The sequence below is a fragment of the Onychomys torridus genome, chromosome 15, assembly GCF_903995425.1.
Source record: "Onychomys torridus chromosome 15, mOncTor1.1, whole genome shotgun sequence".
Classification (NCBI taxonomy): domain Eukaryota; kingdom Metazoa; phylum Chordata; class Mammalia; order Rodentia; family Cricetidae; genus Onychomys; species Onychomys torridus.
Window position 1 is genome coordinate 70,879,900 of NC_050457.1, and position 22,543 is coordinate 70,902,442.

Genomic DNA, 22,543 nt, shown 5'->3' on the forward strand with positions numbered 1-22,543 from the left:
GGAGTGGGTTTTACTTGGACTAGGATAAATCTGTAATGCAATAAACAGAAAGCCATTGGACACCAACATTATTTGATAAAGCCTCAAGTATCATTTATACTTATATAATATTATAATATATATGTATATATACATATATGTATACACATAATATGTGTATATATTAAATGAAGCTATGTGACTTGGGCTGACAACACCCTCCACAAGAACCATAGACCAAGAAACACCCCAATACCAGACATGAAAAAATTCCTACTTTTTAGTGGTTGGTCAGGGCAATCCAAATGATCCCTATACAATACAGGCTATTGCTGTTGCCATTGAGTGCCTCTCAGAGGCTGGATACAAGTCCCTATTGCTGAAGACATACTACAGTTAAGATACAGAAAATATAGCACTCAGATTATTTGAGCTGCATTTAACCTGAATGCCCCCTTCCTGCCGCCTTGTTTCTATTGTTTCAGAAAGTAGTATGCAAGCCACCAAGGGATGGGAGCAATTAATAGTTATAGCCATTTGTATCATCTAAGAACCACAACAATGGCAATACATACATAAAGATGCCATAGTGCCTCTCACATGTTGGTGGTAACCAACAGCTGCTTAAATGGACTTAAGGCCCACTCAACAGAGAGAAGTCATGCCTGGTACTGGAAACCTAACCAATTACCCAGGGCTAGGGAGGTCATGCATCTTAGAAGAGCATATACTGTCACTTTGCTTGACCAGCATAACTCCTTAACAACATTCTAAATTTTCTTATCTATTTAGTTAGTTAGTTAGTTAGTTAGTTAGTTAGTTAGTTTTGAGACAGTATTTCTCTGTGTAGTTTTGGTGCCTGTCCTGGATCTTCCTCTGTAGACCAAGCTGGCCTGAAACTCATGGAGATCTGCTGGCTCTCCCTCTCGAGCGCTAGGATAATGGTATGCACCACCGCTGCCCCACAACATTCTAAATTTTATCCTTATATTTACAGATAAGTATAGCTACCACTCTTCATCAAAAAAATTCCCTCAGTGGGTAAAGGCACTTGCCATCAAGCTGGATGGCATGAGTTCGATGCCTGGGACCCACAGAGTGGGAAGGGACAACTGACTCCTGCAAGTTGTATCCATGTTGTCACAGACAGAACTTCCTTCTTTTGATGGCAGAATAGTATTCCCTGTGAACTGGGGTCCATCATCCCAGCTCTTCATCCAGTCTTCCATCATCCCAGCTCTCCAGGAGGATGAGACTAGAGGCTCACTTGAGCCTAGGAGTTCGAGGCCAACTTGAGCAATGTACTAAAACCCTACCTCAGACAAATGGAGAGCGCAGTATGGCCCTGCCCTGTGATCTCATTTTTGTGTAGGACCTAAATATAGACTAGGTAGAAGAAATGGGTGAGGGGTGGGTGACATGGGGGATGTTGGTCCAAGAGGGGGACCTCCTCTTCTAAGATGAGTGGGTCTGGAGATCTAAGGGACAACATGGTTGTGCTGGGAACATTTGGCTGACTGTTTATCTTATACAGTGGGTGTGTATATTGAGTCATCACAGAGTGTACTTGGACCCATAGTCTTTCTGTCAGTGGGGCCTAACTTGGAACATTTTTGCTAGACTTTAATCGTTTACACTCTGTCTTCAGCAGTTTGTGAAACTTATGCATCATCTCTGCCATTGTTAATGTTCTTCTCAAAATAGGAGATGCAATGTAAATGAGTGAATGAATAAAAAATAAATACGTGCATGTATTTAAAAGGAAAAAAATCCTCTATCTACAGAAAATAGATCTATCACTGAAAACCACAACTGGACACAATGCAAAGATCAACGGATTGTGTGTAGACCATTCCTAGTGGATTCATCTGCATTATAGCTCCTACATCTATAGCTCAGGGACCAGTGAGGAATAGAGAGCAGACAGATTCTAAAAGCCAAAGCACCAAGAAGTCTTCTGTGTGACTGCCTCTTTTAGAAATGGCTGCATAAATATGACCTGATCAATGACAATATGAGTGGACATGCTGATGTAGAAGGAGAAAAATCTCAGGTTCCTACCCCTAGACAAAGAACTATAAGCAACTGGTGAGAGAGGGATGATTACTCTCCCTTTGGAATGAGCCTCTGATCAGTTATCCAATACAAAGTGGTCAACTCTGAAACCACATACACAAGTACAATGAACTTAGCAGTTTATACACACATGTAACAATAGTGACTGAAGAAAAGGAAGCTGTTAATTGGAGAGTGGGAGAGGCATGGGAGGACTTGGAAGGACAGAGCCTGGGAGGGGATGGAGGGAAGAAAGAGAGGGGGTAAGCAATGTAATTAGATTTTAATTTAAAATGTAGAAAATACATAAAATAATTTTAAGAAGGCCAAAATAATAGTCAAAGTTGACTAGGCTAAAAATCAAAAGGATGGCTTGGCATGCAGAGGAGGAACTCAAAAACCAGACCTAAAGAAGCAGAATTACCAGGAAAGGAATCTCAAGAGAAAGGATTCCAGAGGAACTCACCCAGTTTAATCTTAATACTGATAGCTCTACTCAGGTTACCATCACGGTTTCACATACTTGTCTTAACTGAAGGCTTCCCATCATCCCTGCTCATGACACTTGAATTCCATCCAAGTAACCACAGATGGAGAAAATGCAGTAGGAATGTGGTAGGAACGTGACCAGCAGATGTTTATACATTCAGAACAAACAGTTAGACATGGCAGACTAGGTATGCATTTGTTGCAGAGAGACAGTTCCTGTACTAGCTTTTCCTGGCTCAGCATTTATTAAGTATTTTATGTATTTCATCCCTTTCACTTAATTTCCCTGTCTAAATGTGTCCACAACTTTTTATGAGAAGATAGGATCTATGGGTATCGAGCACTGTCCTTTAAATGGATATAGGCCTGTACTCAAGGTCAGGTGAATCCAGCTCTAAAACAAATGTGAGTGGGCATCCCCTTGGGCATCCTGATTATTTCAGCCCTGGATTTCGGCTTCACAAGAGAGATCTCTGGATTCTCTACCCCGCCTACTCATGAAATCTGTGTGAAGACTCTGTGAATAGGCTGACTATACTCAGCTGTATTCTGTCCCCATCTGGAGAACATGCCAAGCAGAGCATGATTTTGTGGGGGATTATACTCTTGATCTGGGTGACGGCAGATCACCACTGCTCACTGTTCACTGAGCACAATTTCTGGAGAGGCGATATGTGCGCTGTCCCCATGAGACCTAAAGCTTTGGAGTCTTCATCACCCCACTGCCTACTCTGGAGGGAGAGGACATCTTTTGCCACGTTGGTTTGCTTTATGGTTGCATATCTTTATTCTGAAAGCATTGCTGACACAGAAGACAAGCCTTCCCCTAGCTCAGATCCTGCTGCTTGTGACCCAGCACCTTGATCATCATGCACTTAGGTGAACACAGAAGAGCATATGGGCTCAGGACAGACATTAGACAGGCTCCACTGTGCCAGCGCTGGTACCAGTCTCAAAGGCAATAGCCTCCACACGTGTCTGTTCTTCTCATTTACCCGAGTCCTTAACTTTCTTGTAGAACGATAAAGGCACTTTGTAGAACATTTTCATTATTTAACACTGGAAATGCTGTGGTACCAAGATATCACTGAACAATATTTACTCAGGGCAGATTTTCTTCTGTTTGATTTCCAGCGTCCCCTTTCGGTGTAACCTTTAGCACTGTAATTTCCTTTTTCTAAAACGTTTCTCACTAACCAATGGGTGAAGGGAAACTGAATTCAATTTGTTTCATTGTGTATTTATCTTGTATCAGGAAGTTTGTGTTAAAGATCAACATTTTATTTTTATTAGACACTGCCAGTTGTACTGGGGAAAATGGATTTGCTCAAAAGAAAAATCCATAACGCAGCAAATATTAGCATTGGGAGCTGGTTTTCTGTTTTCTTTAGAAATTAGGACTGCCATGTTAACTGTGACACATTATTAGAACAAAGCAGTTTATTCTTTTGAAGTTTTATGTATTTTGTCTGTGTTCTGAAAATAGCCAATGTCATATGAAATACAAGTGGGTGCTTTTTTTAATCCTTAGTCATTGGATTGGGGTGAGGCTGTCTTAAGCATGAGGAGTGAGACCTGACCCTAACTTTGCAGCTATCTGTATGCAAAAGTGCATGTCCTTATAAAGCAAATCACTGTAGCTAGAGTTTTAAAAGATCATTTGAGCTATTCCTTTTAAAGTGTATTTTAGTTGTAATATATGAAATAATATATTACATTTTATAAGAGCCCTATGAAGCCCACTATACCTTAGGGCTCTAGAAAATATAGATAAGAGAGAAAAGCCTGCTTCATATTTCATAAGCAGTTACTTTTCTCAGAATGAGACTGCCTTTAGCAATTTTGCTAATGACTAGTAATGAATGTTAATCATAAAGTAAATGAACAAAACCACAAACATCAAAGATCATAGAGCAAAAAAGCAGTGATTCATTATAGATTAGAATATTCACTATTCATTTATCTAGTGATTATACTTTTAATATGCACATTTGCATGTATTTACTTTATATTATTTCAAGTATAATACAAATATTCAGAATATATGTATACAAGGGCTAGAAGTGAGTAGAGCCAGTAGGAAACTGTGTCTGACTGGCTTTTCTGAGGGCAGGCATGGGTGTGATGCTTTCCCATGAGCTTTGAGTTTGATTACTCATTTCAGAATATAAACCACATGAAATTACCTGTGTTTCAGGTGTATGTCTATTGAGGAAAAACTAAAATGACTATGTTACATCTAGGGAAATGTGGCAAATGTCCTTAGCTTCAGTTCTTGAACACAGCTCTAATTAAATGGGGTTCATTCACAATTCAATTCATTGTCACTGGAAGCTTTGTTTTCCCATGAATCACCTGTCAATATCCTGACTGATACTATAAATGACTCTCCTATTTCTTTATTTTTCTAGTCACCATACTGGTGGCTAACATAATGCTATACTCATATTTATCATACACTCCAGTAACACAATATTCTGACCATACAAGAACAGACATTTAAAATATTAGCTCTAGGTTTTCTTTAAAGCACTCCACTTCCTCCATCCCCTGACAATGAGATGTCCACCATCTTGGCATTCTTACACTTCTTTCTCTATATTACATTTGTGCTTTGGTTTTTAGCATCTGCTCAGAGCCGACAATCTGGTTTCTAATAAATTTTTTAAAAATGAAAACTGCTTAAACAGAAACACTTCTTACTATAGCTAAAGGAGATCATTTTTCACTGGATATAAAATAAAAAGAGAAATTAAAGTAATTTTCAACATTCGAATGTAGTCAACCAGTGAAAAATACTCATGATCAATGTAAGGTTTTTCTTCTTTCTCTTTCTGTTCTTCTCCACCCAGGGAAGCTAAAGCCAACATGAAATGGTCATAGGATAAAGCTCTGCTGCAGGTGAAATGAAGAAATCCTGGTTCCTAAGATGCCGCATTAAGACTGAATGCCTTCCATAGTTTTCTTGGGTATATTTCTCTTTGCTCTGGTTTGAATCTAAAACTATGAAACCTTGGGCTTACACAGGGACACTGCTTAGTCTGGAAGGAGGTGACAGGACCTGCCTGTACTGAATCCACCAGGTTTAAAGGAATGCCCAGGGGTGCCTTGATCCTGGAGGACATGGGAATGGAGGGGAGGGGCTGAGGGGAAGGTGGAGGTGGGGACGGGAGGGGGGAGGACAGGGGAACCCATGGCTGATGTGTAAAATTTAAAACACATAATAATAAAGAAAAAAATATTTAAAAAAAACTATGATCACAAATGAAAATTTAATTCAGAAACAAATCATAAATACTATATTTTCATAGGTTCTACTATATGGGTATAACATTATTTGCTTTTTTTCCTGAAAGGAGACTTAGCTGATGGCACATAATACCTGAAATGAGTTCCCTAGATCTGCTCCAATGCCCCCCCCCCCTCCATAAGTCACCTACTAGGACAAGGACAGCAGCTATTACTGGAAAACAGAAAGGACCAAACCAGTGGACAGGTCTGGGATGGAATGGTCTCAACTCAATGCTTAGGGCTGCAACACAGCGTCATGCTCATGAAAACTGACTCAGGTAAAAATGCCCTCAGTTCTAACATTTCTTGGAGGAAACAAGAGTAGCAGTGCATGACCCCCAAGATGGTCCCACTCCTTCAAGGACTTCTCATAGAGATGCAAATGACATTCATTTGGGGATAAGGCCACATGCACATAGGAAGAAAATAAGTGGGGCTGACAGGCAGAGAGGATATTTAGAAGGAGAAATTAGGCAAGAAGAAGAAGTAGCCAGAGAAGGAGGAGGACTTCAGGGGCCAGCCACCCAGCCACACAGCAAGCCATGGAGTAAGAGTAAGATTTACAGATAAGAGAACAGGAAAAGCCCAGAGCAAAAGATAGATGGGGCACTTTAAGTTAAGAAAAGCTGGTAAGAAATAAGCCAAGCTAAGGCCAGGCATTCATAATTAAGATTTTGGGAGCTGGGTGGTGAGCCTCTCAAAAGAGCAAAGAGCAAAACCAAACAACACCACAAGGGCTGAGAGTCCTGTCTGGAATCCAGTCTTCAGGACACTCACTCACTCCAGCTACCTGCAGGAGGCTCAGGTCAGGATGATCTTCACCCTGCCCTGAAGATGTCTTTGTTACTGCAAGCTTGGCCTCTCAAACCTGCCCTTGTAGAACTCAGAGGATTTGATCACCACTCAGTATAAGGACTGCCAGGAAGCAGGGAGTTTATCACAAGAAGTTGCTTGGCCATGAGTGACCCTCGGTGAGGTCCATCATGCACTCTGCCTAATGTATACCCATGTAGCATTATCCCCTAAATGGAGCCACTGCTGGGTTCAGACCATTTTTTTTCCTCAAAATTGGACCAGGTTTTCAGTTTAAAGGGCTAGAATATGGCACCATGGACATCATTACCAGAGTAAAGAGGTAATCTTAGTCCTAATTGCCTGAAACAGATGGGGACTTGTGCAGGTGAGCTTGTGGACTTGGCATAATTAATGAGTCATTCTAGTCCTCTTAGTTAAGGGCCAGTTGGTTACACACCAAAAGGCAAACAGGACATCACTTAATGATTGACAACATGAGACAAAATATGTCTCAGGATTGTAGCATGAATTGTTAAAAGTTCTTATTAATAAAATCAAACCTGAGGCCAGTTATTGGGGTGAATGCTGGAAGATCAGAGAAGCAGAATGAGCCACAGCTACCTCACCTTGCCAATTCCTCGGCTGATTCTGTTTCCTCAGACTAGAAGCCTCTGTGTCCTCATCTGGAATTAATCTCAGCTGAACTGTTGCTCAACAAAGCCTAAAAGTTTAACCAGCCAAATGCTTCTAGTTCCTTGTCTTCACGCCTTATATATCTTTCCTTTCTTTCGGCCATCACTCCCTGGGATTAAAGGCTCCTGGGATTAAAGGTGTGAGTCACCAGGCTTGGCTGTATCCTTGAACAGATGGATTTCTGCCTCTGGAAAGCTAGGATTAAAGGCGTCTGCTACCACTGCCTGACCTCTTTGTTTAATATTGTGGCTGTCCTGTCTCTGACCCCAGTTTATTAGGTGCACAATATTTTGGGGAACACAATACCACCACACAGGATTAAGCAAGTCACTTTGAACTTGGTCTTGTGAAAGTACTAACTGTGCATCACACAGCTCTCATCCTTTTAGTAAAGGTTCCTGGGTAAGTTCTTAGTCTTAGTAAAACTAAGGGTTTGGCTCATAACTTCTTAAATCAAAGTCCTATGCCATTTGGTCTTCACAACTACTCTGTCAATCTTGAAATTCTACCATTCTACAAACCATCAAAGAAGAATACCAATAGCCCACTGAATGTAGGTACTAATTTTGAATTTGTTCTCAGTGGTATCTCTTATTTTCTGATTTCTTCAAAGTCCAGACTTGGGACAGGCAAGACGGTAACGTCGGTAAAAGCATTTGCCTCACAGGCCTAATCACCAGACCAGAACCAGTGTCAGTGGAAGGAGAGAACTGATCCCACAAAGTTGTCCTCTGACCTTGCATGTGAGCCACAATATGTGCCCCCTCTAATAATAATAACAATAGAAAACAAAATTAAAATAAAACTAACAACTCCAAACTTTACTTTGGATCTTTAGAAAACCAATATCACCACACCCTGAAGTGTTTTCAAAGAGTGCCTTTGGTCAGAGTCATGTCAGGTAAAGAAAGATGGTTTGGGACTCTCATTAAGAATCATGGCACAGTGTCACAGAGATACATGAGAAGTATAGCGTAACAGTACAGGACTCTCCATTCCTGTACTATGTAAAGTATATATATATATATATTTGGATCTTTGGAGCAATGTAGTCATATCTTTCCCTCAACAAATATTTCTGCTAATGTTTCTGTGCTTGTTGCATAGAAAGATCATAGCCCTTAAAATACACATAAGACTAATTCATGATCTCATACTATATACAATACTCAGTAAAATACCAATTCTATATTCTAGTGGGAAAAGCAAACACACACACACACACACACACACACACACACACACACACACATACACACAGAGAGAGGGGGTGGGGGAGGGAGTATCTTTAGCTTTCTACAAAACCTCTCCACTGCTTTCCATAGTATCCACACCAGTCCATGCTCCCATGAACTGTGAATTAGAGTCACCCTTCCCCACATCCTTGCCAGCATTTATTCTAACCCATTATCTTTTCAACAGCCATTTCTGACTAGGGTAAAATGCAACCTCCAAGTATAGTTTCAATTTGCAATTCCTTCATGGCTAAGAATGTGCAACACTTCTAAAAATATTTATTGGCCATTTGTGTTTGTTCTACTGAGAACTCCCTGGTTTTATAGCCTATTTTTGGATAGGGTTATCTATTTTTCTTGATGTCTAGATTTTGAAGTTTTTTTTACATATTAATCATCTGTCAGACAGATTGTCAGTTGGCAAGGATTTTCTATTGTTATGTAGGCCTTCTCTTCACTCAATTAACAGTTTCCTTTGTAGTAAGAAAATTTTAATTTCATAAAGTCCCATCGATAGACTGTTGGCCTCATTCTCTGAGAAACCAGAGTGCTGTTCAGAAAGTCTACACCTATGCCTATCTCATGAACGGTATATCCTACTTTCTTCTTAAGTAGTTTACAATTTGATTTACCACCAGAACTAGAACAGAAGACACTATTTTAGTTTTAAAATTATTTTTATATGTATGTATGTTTTGCCTGCTTGTATGTCTGTACCACATGTGTGCAGTACCTGAGGAGGCTGGGTGAGGGTGTCAGATTTGAAACTAGATTGTCAAATGGTTGTAAATATATGTGGGTACTGAAATTCAAACTCTGGTCCTTTGGAAGAGCAGAAAGTCTTCTTAACTGCTGAGCCATCTTTCTAGTATTGATCATACTACCTTATTACTAAAGACACCATATACTTGAGTTGTAGGACACTGAGAAATCGAACTATCTAATCAGGAAACTTCCTCCCTGATGGCTAGCTTTCATAGTGTCAGAGGTACTGTGTAAGCCTTTGGGAGGGTGTGAGTGTCAATGGTCCTACCTAGCTGGGGACCCACAAGATACAATACCAACATGCCTGGCAAGACATGCCGACTGGTGCAGTAGCGGCATTACAAGAATAACCAACCATTGTCTGACTGAGGCTGAGGCATGCTTCACAGGAGGGAACTCATGCCTGGTACTATAAACCTGGTTGAAAAGTCTGTGGCTTGAGAAGTCACACCCAGAAGAAAACCTACTAGATTGAGTTTGCTAAATGTACATGATGCCAAACCACCTTCCAAATATTTGTTTCTATCCACAAATCAATGTCCTTCTCAGCCTTGATCAGGGAGTGTTGTGTTTTTGTCTTTGTGTCTGCACTGGGTGGCAATTACTGTAAACCAGTTTTGAGTCACTCCAAACTGACTGGAGTATTCCCCTTAATAGAGCCTCTAGATTGTCTCCATCAAGGCTCGGTGAACGTCAAAGAAAAAAAAAGAACATAAAAGTCAGAGGTTGAGGAATGTTGCACAACAGTCTTTCCAACCCGACACAAAGGTTGAACTTATGAACACACTGTGATTACCTGCACAAGGCCAAACAAGACTGGACCTGTGACCATCTCATCACGCAAGGCTTGGGTATTTTATAGTACCTCTGGGGACCTCCCCCCTTCCCTTATTCATCCTATTTAGATACTAAACCCCCCCCCCACATTTCCACTATTTCACCTCGTAATAACTTTTGAAACAAGATGCCACCATCTCAGGAACCTGCCTTCCCCTTCCCTGTCTACCTTTGTTCCTCTAATCCTCTTCAAAGCAAATGTAAAGACTACAACAATGATAATGATGAATGGAGGTAGGAGGGCATGCTGATGGCTTGTAAATAAACACTCATTCCTTACATAGAGTACATATGAATGCACCATAAGAGAAAAAACAGGTAAATTCATAAAAAATTTTAAATATGTGCTTGTGGGGAAATACTGTAGACAAATGAAAAAATAGTTGCATAATGTGGAAAAATACTTTGGAACTATTTTCCTAATAAATAATTGGCCATCAGCTGCCAAAGTGCAAAATAAAACCCCAACACAGATAAAACAAAACTGTGAAAGTGAACTTATAAAAGGTATTTCTGGTAAAGAACAAAAGGTGCCTCACATAATTATTCATTAGGGAGATGCAAACTAAAACTGCATTGAACATTACTATATATTCATGAGTAATTAATCCACCCCATGGCAGAATGCAATGATCAGAACAATCGGTCTTATATTCATTTTTGATTCCCATTTTTGATTCTCTGAACCACTCTCATTATTGTGTAATAATAACAGAAACCACACCCAAAGGGAAGTGGTGTTGGAATTTACCACAGTACCAGTTTACTTATAATTAAGTTCTTAATTACTCCAACTGGAAACATTTAATTGTAATCTATCATATATTTTGAGTTGAAGTATGTTCTTCAGATTGATAATTGCAATAATGATGGGCTTTGGTACATAATCAGATATTCTCTTTATTCTAAATGATTGATTTATCATAATTAGCTTTGGTTTGAATGGAATATTCACACAATTTTAGGTCATAAAATATGAATGGGTATGCCACAGGATGCAATTTTTTTTTTACTACTACATTTTATGGATATAATTATTTACTTAGTCCTGCTAAGAAGTTTTGGGTTCTTTTCTAGACTTTACTATTAGAAGCTGTGCTCCACTGATTATACTTTAACATACAAAATGCACATGTGTGGGAGAATATCAACGTACTTCTTCCACAAAGTATCTCTTGGTCAAAGTGCATATGTACTTACAGTTGTCCAAATGACCTTTCTTAAAACTGTGAATTTGTTATTTTCAACCCTGTATGAGGTGGTGACTTTGTTTGGGGAAAGCGATGTTTCTATATTCCATAGGAAGTGTTTCTTTCATTACCCGCTTCCAGTAGTTTACAGCAAACTAAGCCCCTCGACTGAGAGCTTCATCTGAGCAGATGTATGTACAGATGCTAACAGTGGGTGGTGAGGGCCATGAAGTTGACCCCAGTGTGGCAGTGTTGGAATTTTCCAATATTAACTACAAAGCATTATAATGCCAGCAGCATGACATTATCAGTACTGGGGAGTCTTCCCTGCTTCTCACCATCACGGTAGTGAGATTGATTCAGAACCTTTGAGTGTGGTGGTGAGGGGTATCTCATGCTGTCACTGACTATTGAAGTAAAATGGACAATAAGGAAAGTGAAGTAAAAGATGTCTCTCAGCCAGTCATTTAGAACAGTGTCCCTGCAAACACTTTTGTTTGGTATAAGTAGAACATATGCTACTGACATCTACTGGGTACAAGGAAAGAATGCTCTAAACATTCTGTGCATCATACATGAAAACACCCCAAAACTATACAGCCCCAAATGTCAGTAGTTCTACATGAAGCCCTAATGCATGTGGGAGTACATGCATGCACACAAGAATACACACACATATAGCAGGAATCTTAGAATATCTTATTAATAAAATCAAACCTGAGGTAGGTATTGGGGTGAACGCTGGAAGATCAGAGAAGCAGAACAAGCCACAGCTTCCTCACCTTGCCAATTCCCCAGCTGATCCTGTTTCCTCAGACTGGAAGCCTCTGAGTCCTCATCCACATGAATCTCAGCTGAACTGCTGCTCCAAAGCCTGAATGCTTAACCAGCCAAATGCTTCTAGTTTCTGGTCTTCGCGCCTTATATATCTTTTCTGGCTTCTGCCATCACTCCCTGGGATTAAAGGCTCACTTTCTGGAATTAAAAGTGTCAGTCACTATGCCTGGCTATTTCCAATGTGACCATGAACTCACAGAGATCCACCTGGCTCTGCCTCACAAGTGCTGGAATTAAAGGCGTGTGCTAGACACTGCCTAACCTCATGTTTAATATTGTGGCCATCCTGTTCTCTGACCCCAGATAAGTTTATTAACATGTACAATGTTTTGGGGGAACACAATACCACCACACACACACACACACAAACACACAAACACACACACACACACACACACACATACATACACACACACACTCCCTACAGTGTTAAAATGAGTCCTTTGAGAGAAAAGGGAAGACTTCACCAGCCAAGTGTGAAAACTAAATTCAGGAGAGCAAACAAGAAGTCATGTCTTTATAGATTGTACCAATGTACACAGCACTCACATGAACACATTTGGGTCTTTGTAGCCTATAACAGTGTACACACATACACACATTTGGGAGAATTTTACATGTCTCAGAAGAGTTTTGAAGAGTCATGCTGTCACATTAACTTTATAAATGAAAATCACAACCATATTATAATATATTCTTTGCATTAATGATGAATTTACTTTTTTCATTTCCTAATTTGCATGCTTTTTATTTCTTGCCCTTAACAGATACTGCCAGTATTCCCAATTGTGTATTGAATATGAGTAGTGAGAATGGACATCTTGCTTTGTATTCAACCTTAGAGGAAAGTCTTCTCCCTTCCCCTATTGCATGTACTATTTATCTTGTGTTTTACAAGATGGCCTTTCTTATATTGATAGCAATCCTTACTATAAATAAATTGATGAGAAAAATAGGGAGAGATAATTATGGATGATAGACTGAAAATGGACAATAAATGATATTATAGATAATATGAATGATAAATAACAACTAGATAAGATAGATAACAAGTAAGATAGGTAACCGAAAGGTAAGATAATTAGATAAGATAGATGATAGATAAGTAATGTGATATGATAGATGATGGTGAAGATAGATAGATAGATAGATAGATAGATAGATAGATAGATAGATAGATAGATAGATAGATAGATAGATAGATAGATAGATAGATAGATATGCATGCTTGTCTTACTGAATTTCTCTGAAGACTCTATGGAGATTTATACCCCAAGGTCTACTCAAGACCTTATTAAGTTAAATCATATCAAGTGGGTTTTACTAACCAGAACTGTGCTTGACAAGCATTGATTTTTGCAGCAGTTACTCCCTGAATGACTTGCAGCCACTTTTCACTATTATGTGACCCAGGCTGTCCTCAAACTCCCCATGTCCCTCAGATGGTTCCCTTACCCACACTTTCACTCCCATGCCAGCCTCATGCTTGCTGAGAGTGATGGTGTGTGCCACATGCCAGGCTTACTTTGCTTTTTAATTGTCTTGTATTATTTAATTATTGATGTGTGGATTTGTTGATATAGCAGCAACTGAAAGACATCAGGTGAAAGAAGACAGCTAAGCATAGGCATCACCTCAGAACACAGGCAGTGCTCATAAGTCCTGGGTTCTTCTTGCCTAGTCCATATTCCCAGAGCTTCATAGAGAGAATACTTGATGATATCTCTCCTTTACTGTAAGACACCTTCACAATGGCACATTCAATACCTCAAAGCAAACACAGTTATCGCTTAATCAATTATAGTTCCTCTATCACATTGCATCTGCCTTGAGGACACAGATACTGATTCCTGGGTAGAGTTTGACTTTTAGCTTCCAAAAGATCCTGCTGCTCAGAGTTGGATTTTTCTTTGGGCTGCTAACAAGCTCCCCCCCCCCCAAAAAAAAGACACAGAGACTTATTATTCTTTGTATTTGTTGTTGTTGTTGTTTTGTTTTTGTTTTTGTTTTTGTTTTTGTTTTTCCAGACAGGGGTTCTCTGTGTAGCTTTGTACCTTTCCTGGAACTCACTTTGTAGACCAGGCTGGCCTCGAACTCACAGAGATCCACCTGCCTCTGCCTCCCGAGTGCTGGGATTAAAGGTGTGCACTCCCACTGCCCGGCATGACTTATTATTAATTATGAATGCTCAGCCTTAGCTTAGACTGGCCCCACTAGCTCTTTTAACTTAATTTAACCTATTTCTATCCATCTATATTTTGCCTCCAGGCTTTTTACCTTTCATTCTGTATGTCCTACTTTCCTGCTTCCTCCATGGCTGGCTGGCCCCTGGCATCTCCCTGTAGTCTGTTTTGCTTTCTCCCCCAATCCTAAATTCCTCCTCCTACTATTTTCCCTGCCCACAAATTCTACTTATGCCTCCTCCCTCACTACAGGCCATTCAGCTTTTTATTAGATCAATCAGGTACCTTAGGCAGGGAAGGTAAAACAGCAACACATTGCTATACAGTTAAAGAAACAGCAACATAAAAAGATGCAACACATCTTTACATAGTTAAACAAATGCAACACGTATTTACACAGTTAAACAAATGTAACACATATTTGTATACTTAAACAAATATTTTTGTATACTTAAACAAATATTCCACAACAGTGACTGTCTTTGTCAAGGCACATGTGTAAAGCACTACAGACACTGAATGATTGCTGCTGTGGTGAGCAGTTTGTGTTGTTATTTCATGCATGCATAAACTTGCTCATTTCCTCAGAGTTCCCACAGTGTATCCAAGCTGCTTTTCACGTTTTGGGAACACTCATCACATCTGAGATCTCTCCCAGAAGCTCCCCCAAATCCTGAGCTCTGGAGTGAGTTATATAAGTGTTGTGTTATATTTTGATCACACTCTGACACTTTTGAGGCTGTATAATAAAGTTATAACTTGAATCAGGGAGCAGAGCCAGTGATTGGCTGACTGCAATTGGCCATACGGAAGTCAGTAATTTGGATAGAGAAGACACACAGGCAGGGACTAGAGTTTGCCCTCTCTTGGTTTGGGGACAAGGGAAGAGACATGTTCTTGTGGTGTCTTTGGCCAAAGAGCGATGACAGCTAATTTTTACTCAGCCTCTCTGAGCTAACAGGTTTCTACCCTAGACTTTGACTTTTGAGTTTTATTGGCAAATAGAATAATAGACTTAATTTCAACCTTAATATTGTAGTCATGGTATAGCCATGGCCATGGGACCAGAAGCCCCACCAGGCTGCAGCCTAAGAGGCTGGTGTGCTGCTGACTGAGGGGCCATGGGGCAGCAAGTGATAATTAAAATATCAGTAGATTTATGTGTAGCCTATAAGCTGACAGAAAAACATCATTTGGCATAAAGCATGGGGCTGTTTAACACTCACTGAGACAGAATTTTCCAATGGTATCTTTTAACAGGCTGGGAATTATTATAAGTAGACACTGTGAAGGTAAATTTTTGTCTATACTGTTTTTGTATAGGTGTAGTAAAAAAGAAGTCTTTTAAATCAATCACTATAATAGACCATCCCTCGGGTAATAAAGAAGGTAAGAGAATTTCAAGCCATAAAGAACCCATTGGCTGAATCTCCTTATTTATGGTTTTTAAATCTGTTAACATTTTCCACTTTTCATAACTTTTTAAATGATAAATATAGATAATTTCAAGGACTTGTCAATTCTTCAATATGTTGAGCATTTAGCTGTTCTGGTGACTAATTCCTCTGATGTCAAAGGCCATTGTTCCACCCACACAGATTTGTCAGTTAACCATTTCAAAGGTAGGGCTGTTGTATGCTTGTGTCCTGCTTATGTACAACTCAAACAGTTGGTGACTATTCTTGATAATTCCTTTTAATATTTCTCTCAGAAGCATTCTTTATTTTATGGTTTATTTCTGAGATTGGGGGAATGCTGATCTGTGATTTCCATTGCTGCATCAAATCATGTCCCCATAAATTCATTGCTATGTTAGCCACATGTGGTCTTAATCTTCCTGTCTGTCCTTCTGGCCCTATACACTCAACCCATCTTGCACTTTGCTTTACCTGAGATAAAGTTCCAATTCCTAGAAGCTTAACATTTACCTCTTGAAGAGGGCAAACTGAATGCCAAGATTTTGGTTGAAATTATTGTTACAGACAAGTGAATGGGCTTAGTACTTCTCTCTTGTGATCTGAGCTCACCAAGGACTTGCACCTTATGAGAAAATGATGGAAAGCAAAAAGCATCCAGACTCCTGTACCCACCCTGAGTTCACAGAACATCACAGGTGTCGGGTACCAGAGCCTTTGCTGACATCATCTCCACCCTCACAGAATCTGAGATACCTGGTTTAGCTGTTGGACCCTGGGATCTGCAGAGCTAGGTCAATTGTCCAGTTGGTCAATTTTGTTGGTCTTCATTCCCAGGGTTACTTTTCTTCATTGTCTGCAAGGGATGAGAATAGGGACTTGTCTGGTTTCAGGACTTTAGTCCATCCTTCATCTCTTTAAATTCTACCTTCCACCAGGCTGACAGTCATCATTGTTTTCCATAATTAGTCCCCCAGAGGTTTTTTATTTCTATTCTCTCTCCTAATTTATCGATTTTCATGGCTCATTACTGCACATCATTGTTACCCAGGTGGCCAAAGATAACTATTGCCAGCAGTCTGTGTGAGGGATGAAAGGCAGGGTGGTATGATTTTAAGGTCCCTAGGAATGCAGGGATGGAACTAGTGAGACCCGTCAGATTGACCAGGTTGTGTGTGCCTAAGGAATCATCATTATGAAGTTCTGTGCACCAGTAAGCTCTAGCTTCTACTTTAAAAAGCAAACAGACTTTTTCTAAAAAGAAATTATACACCAATGGGGGGAGTTCTAATGGAAAATGTACGTGTGTGATTGTTTCAGCCAAATACCAGACATTTTCACATGCAGTTGGAGGCAGTTCTGTTTGAAGTCATGCATTCACTACAGTAAATACCTGTTGCCAACATAGAAGGGGAAACGGTGGTTGGGATATAAAAGACAAAAATTAATTAATAAATTTTAATTAATTAAAAAAGAGAAACTGCTTGTATAATTTTGTCATTGTAGATAAACATGATACCTCATATTTATTTATCAACATATTTTTCAGCAGTTTCATTCACTTTCTTTCTGGTATCAATTTTTTTCTTTAAAGAAATATATCCTTTAAAATAATTTAGCAAAGTTTGGTGTCAGTGAATGTTTTCAGTTTTTGATAACTGGAATGTATCATCGAGCCAGGATCTTGGGGTAGACAGTTCTGGGACACGTCTTTTCTTTTACTTTGTTTTCACATAACCCTTGTCTTTTGGCTTCAAATTCTGAACACAGGAAACTTTTCCATATCCTTCTATTAGGTGATTTTTTTATTAACTGGGGTATCACTACATTGCCCAGATCAATCTCAAACTCTTATATTTTGGTTGTGAGCCTAGCCTTTAATGGCTGAGCTATCCCTCCAGCCCCAATCTCAAACTCTTAGCTAATGCTTGCCTTGTGTCTGTCACAGAACAGAGACCATGCAGCAGGTCTGTCTCTGCCTTTTGCTTCCTCTTTTGTCTGTGTGCTTTCTTCTCATTCATTTTTGTTTTTGTTTGTTTGTTTGTTTATTTGTCTGCTCCTTTGTAACATGCAAGAAATACCATTTTTTAAATTTTTATTGACTGGTATAACCTGTTAGTTCTATCTTTCTATTTATGCCTTCATCATTATTAAGTAATTCTCTGCCATTTTACTTTTGGAATTGTTTCTCTGTGGTTACCTCTACTTCTGAGATTCTGTTTATTAGTATGTCACACTTTTCTCTCTTTTCTCCATTGGCCTTAACCTTATATGTGTAGGTGTATTTTCTAAAACGGAGCAATATGGTTTCCTCACAGTGAAATCTTGATATCTCTAATTAATGGGATGTATATATGATCCCTATATTTTTTTGATACATAGGAAGTCTGGGATCCACTGGGTTTTCTGATAGAGAAAACTTTGCATCCTGGAATTTGAACATGTTTATTATATTGAGATGATCAGGAAGGCAGGGTTACTAAATACAACTAAAGAAGGAGGTGGAGTCATTATGTACAAACAAACAAGTAAATAGGGTTTATGTTATACAGTTGGATCAAGAAGACAGTCTTGACTAATCCAGGTAGGAGACTAGGTAGGAGCAGTCTCTGTAGGCGAGTAGTCTTCAGGTTGTAAATATCTGTGGAGACAAATATATGGTGGATACTTTCTGCACACAAAATCGACTTCCTCATATGAACCTGATGAAGGCTTTGCCCCACCCCACCCCACCCCACCCCATCCCCCCACTCCCCACCCCTCCACCCCCGAGCCTCCCCATTTTGAGGATGAGGCTTTGCTGTTTTTCCACATTGCTGACACTGGAAGTCTGACATGGCCATGCCCTTGTCAACTGCACACACTCATTCAGGACTCAATTCACTCAGGGTCTCCTCTGTTCCCCACCACAAAACTCCAGAGATCAGTTCCATGACAGACATGTGAACCAGAGCCAGGCTGTGTGGCTAAGAAATGACATTTAGCCTGAGGGTTAGAGATGCAGCTCCATGGTACAGGGCCTTTCTAGCTCCCATGATGCTCTGGGCTTAGTCACAGGAAAGCAACAACAAAGACAAATGTAGACTCTAAATATTACAGGTTGAGAGTGAAAGGAAGGAAGGAATGGGGTGGCGGAAGGAGGTGGAAAAGGGGGGAAGGCATAAATGAAATCACACAAGTACAGACACACACACACAGGCACACCCCACATATTTGCATGTTCTTCTGTGTCCCTCTTTCCCAGGCCAGATATGACTATTTGAAGGTCATTCTGAGGAGGAGATTTGTGGAATGTAAACTCAAGAGGTCACAAAAGCCAAAATGCAACTAAGAGTCGTAACAAGGAAGAGTAGAGATCAAAGTTCTAGGGGGAAAAAAAGACCATTTTTGGAAATTGCCTCCAGCTGATTCCTCAGTGTCCTATTTCACTGAGAAATCCAGGTTCTAAGAAAACCACATCAAATACAGCAGAAGATAACTGCAATATGGAAGTTTCTATCTCCCCCTTTGTCCCTTTGATTGAAAATAGATGTCCTTTCACATATAATATATCCTGGTAATGGTTCCCCCTCTCTCTACTCTTTCAAGTTCCTCCCCACCTCCCTCCTCATCCAGATATACTCCTTTTCTGTTTCTCAATAGTAAAAAAGCAGGCTTCTAGGAGATAAGAATAAAATATAACAAAATTAAATATAATAAGATGAAACAAAAACTAACACATTGAGTTGGACAAGACAAACAGAAGGAAAAGAGCCCAAGAGAAGGCACAATAATCAGAGACCCACTCATTCCCACACTTAGGAATCCCATAAAAACACTAAACTAGAAGCCACAGTGCATACACAGAAGATGTGGTGCAGACCTGTGCAGGCCCTGTGCATGCTGCTTCAGTCTCTGAGTTCATACGAGCTTTGGGTGTTGATTGAGAGGGTCTTGTTTTCTTGATATCTTCCATCCCCTTTTATACTGTTTCTTCCATGGGGTTCTCTGAGCTCTTACAGGAGGGATTTGATGGAGACAGTCCATTTAGGGCTGGCTAATTGTTCTAAGGTCTCTCACTCTCTTCCTAATGTCAGGTTTTGGGTCTCTGTATTTGTTCCCATCTGCTGCAGGAGGAAGATTCTCTGATGATGGCCGAGCAAGGCACTAAAGATCCCTATCTTGAGATTTGCTGGACACTGCATTACTCTTGAACAATGGAGTGTAGCAAATGTAATTCTGTCTGAATGTCAAAGCTAGGTCACAGCCGTATCATGTCTTTAGACACAGTAATGTTGGAAGGAAGCATCACAGTACGAGAAACCCCAAACAAGCTCTCCCATGTGGCACATAGGTGAAAAGCCTCATGTTCAGAGGGAAAAATGTAGTTGTTCTGATTGACACCTCAGTATATACACCACTGAGAACCAACATCAACCTAAATTGGTTTCAGTTCCCTCTAGATTTGAGACCCTTAGTCATCATGGATCATAGACAAACCAGCCTTATTGTACATGTATCAGAAATTACTGGTCTTAAATCCATGAACATAATAAAAGATTATTTTAAGCTGGTACCTTCAGAGATACACAAATAATGTTGGAGTAGACTCTGGGATGTGCGTATGTATTTTTGCAGAATTTCTTCAGTTATATCTCCAAAGATCCTATTGAATTCAACCTACTCATCCCTGACATTACCAACACAAATTAAACTTTATTACTTAGTGGCTGCAATTTTCAGTTCAGTGTGCTTGCTTAGCTGTTTTCAAATCTTGCTAATTCTGCAAATATCTATCACTTGATATTTCACTTTACAAAACTTCTTACAAATCTTATAAATATCTCCTCTTATAACATTTACAATCTTAACACCTAAAGCTGCTGAGATTTTACTTATTTTAGAATGGTGCTACTGGAATCTACTCATTGGAGGGCTTGTTTCCTTTTACAGATGGAGATATAAAAGTTTTCTCTTACTTATTTCAATGACACACAGAAATGCAGCTGTCTGCCAATAATAGGTCAAGGCTCCAAACAAGCACCAGCCAAACAACCAGGAGCTCACACTCAGATTTCCAACTTACCTGTGTTCTAACCTTGGTTTTCTAAGTCCAATCCTGAAGAAGTTATTTTTCTAGAGCAACTGTTTCTCTGCAATTTTTTATGTTATTTGCTTATTGATTTTGTATGAGGATATTATTGTTGTTCAAGTATATATCATGCTGAGTATATTCACCCCACTGTCTCCTCTCTTCACCCCCACCACCGCTTCCATTTGTCACCTTTGTTCACACAGACATATTGCTTCTACATCCATATCACACATACACACTTTCATATATCAAAGTGAACTCTAGGGACCACATGCAAGAACATGACATATTCGTCTTTCTGTGTCTGGTTTAATGCATTCGATATCATTGTCTCCAGCTCTACCCATTTCCCTACAGGTGACATCTCATACTTCATACTTCTCTATGGCTGGAAAGGAGTTCTATGGTATATTTATATCATACTGTCTTTATCTAATTTTCTGTTGTTGGTTAAGTTTGTATTTGCTCTTTAGATGTTACCCTTTTATAGATGCTTCAGAAAATCTAATATGCAATTGTTTCAATTCACTCAAAATCAATTTCTGCAGTAGGTAATCTGCCAGATGGAGAAAAATCTAAGAAAATTTATGTATGTGTGTAATATTGTAAATGTTATATATAATATGTTTTACATATTATTTATATTTATATATATCAAGAGGGATAGAGAGATTATTTATTGTTTATGTACATATATTTAATTCATACTCTAAATGTACTATTTTGATTAAATTTTTATCTTTTTATAAGCAACATGTGGAAGGATTGTGATACATTTTGGAGTTCAAGTGTTTATTCACATAAATTAGTAAAGGATGTGAGTTTTAGTCAATATAAAGGGCAGAAAGCTGAAGGTGTGAAAGTCTATAAATTAGCTATTTGATATGCTTTACCCTTTAATGGTTTCTTATTCCTTCCTCATAAACATTTAATTGTACTTTTAGAAGAGGTTAAATTGGGTAATAAAAAATGAATTACAAATTTCAATTCAAATGTTCTCTCAGTTCATGGCTTAAAACATAAATACTTTGGAACTAGGACATTACCAATAATTATCTTCCTCAAGAAGAGATTTCAGATATATCTCTCTTAACTCCATTAATATATTTTATGGGTTATCTGTCAACTATGTATCTTAGTATGTGTGACATTATGTACTTCTTAAACATTTTTTTTCTTTTCTGGAGTGTAGGGGCCTGGGTTTCACCCTCCCACACTGGGGCAGCAGGCAGTGAGCTTAGGTCTCTGTGGCCCTGGGTGTCGAATCTCACCTCTGGCCACAGTCAAAGCAGAAGATGATTTTCAACGAACACCCCTAAACATTTTAATGTATGAGAAAGTAAATGTATTAACACTGCTACTTTGGGATCTACATGTATTAATTATTAAACAAAATGGCATTCAATCCATGACATGGTGCTCTGAGGAGTTCAGGTTTTTGTTATGGCCCCCAAATAAGAAGAAAAGTGCTGCAGAATCATGACTAGATTTTCTTTGGTCATCTTAGTCTCCCAGCATCACTTTCAAAGGGTTTCCTTGGCATTCAAATTAAAGGTAATGCAGGTTTTTAGAGTAACTCAGCCAATGGAATTCAGATCATGGTGCTAAGAACATTTCCCACCACAAGCAGTTTAAGAAAAACATAAATTTATGAGAACAATAGAGTTTGAAATACTGAAAAAGATGTTGATGACTGATCAGCAAA

At 39.3% G+C, this 22,543-nt stretch overlaps 1 non-coding gene across 1 annotated transcript; it reads right to left on the minus strand.

The window, feature by feature from the left end:
* Positions 1-22,022: 22,022 nt before the first annotated feature.
* LOC118596630 lies at positions 22,023-22,149 on the minus strand. Its single transcript, XR_004946734.1, has one exon. It is a non-coding gene; the product is annotated as a small nucleolar RNA ACA64 (small nucleolar RNA).
* Between the last annotated feature and the right edge of the window lie 394 nt (positions 22,150-22,543).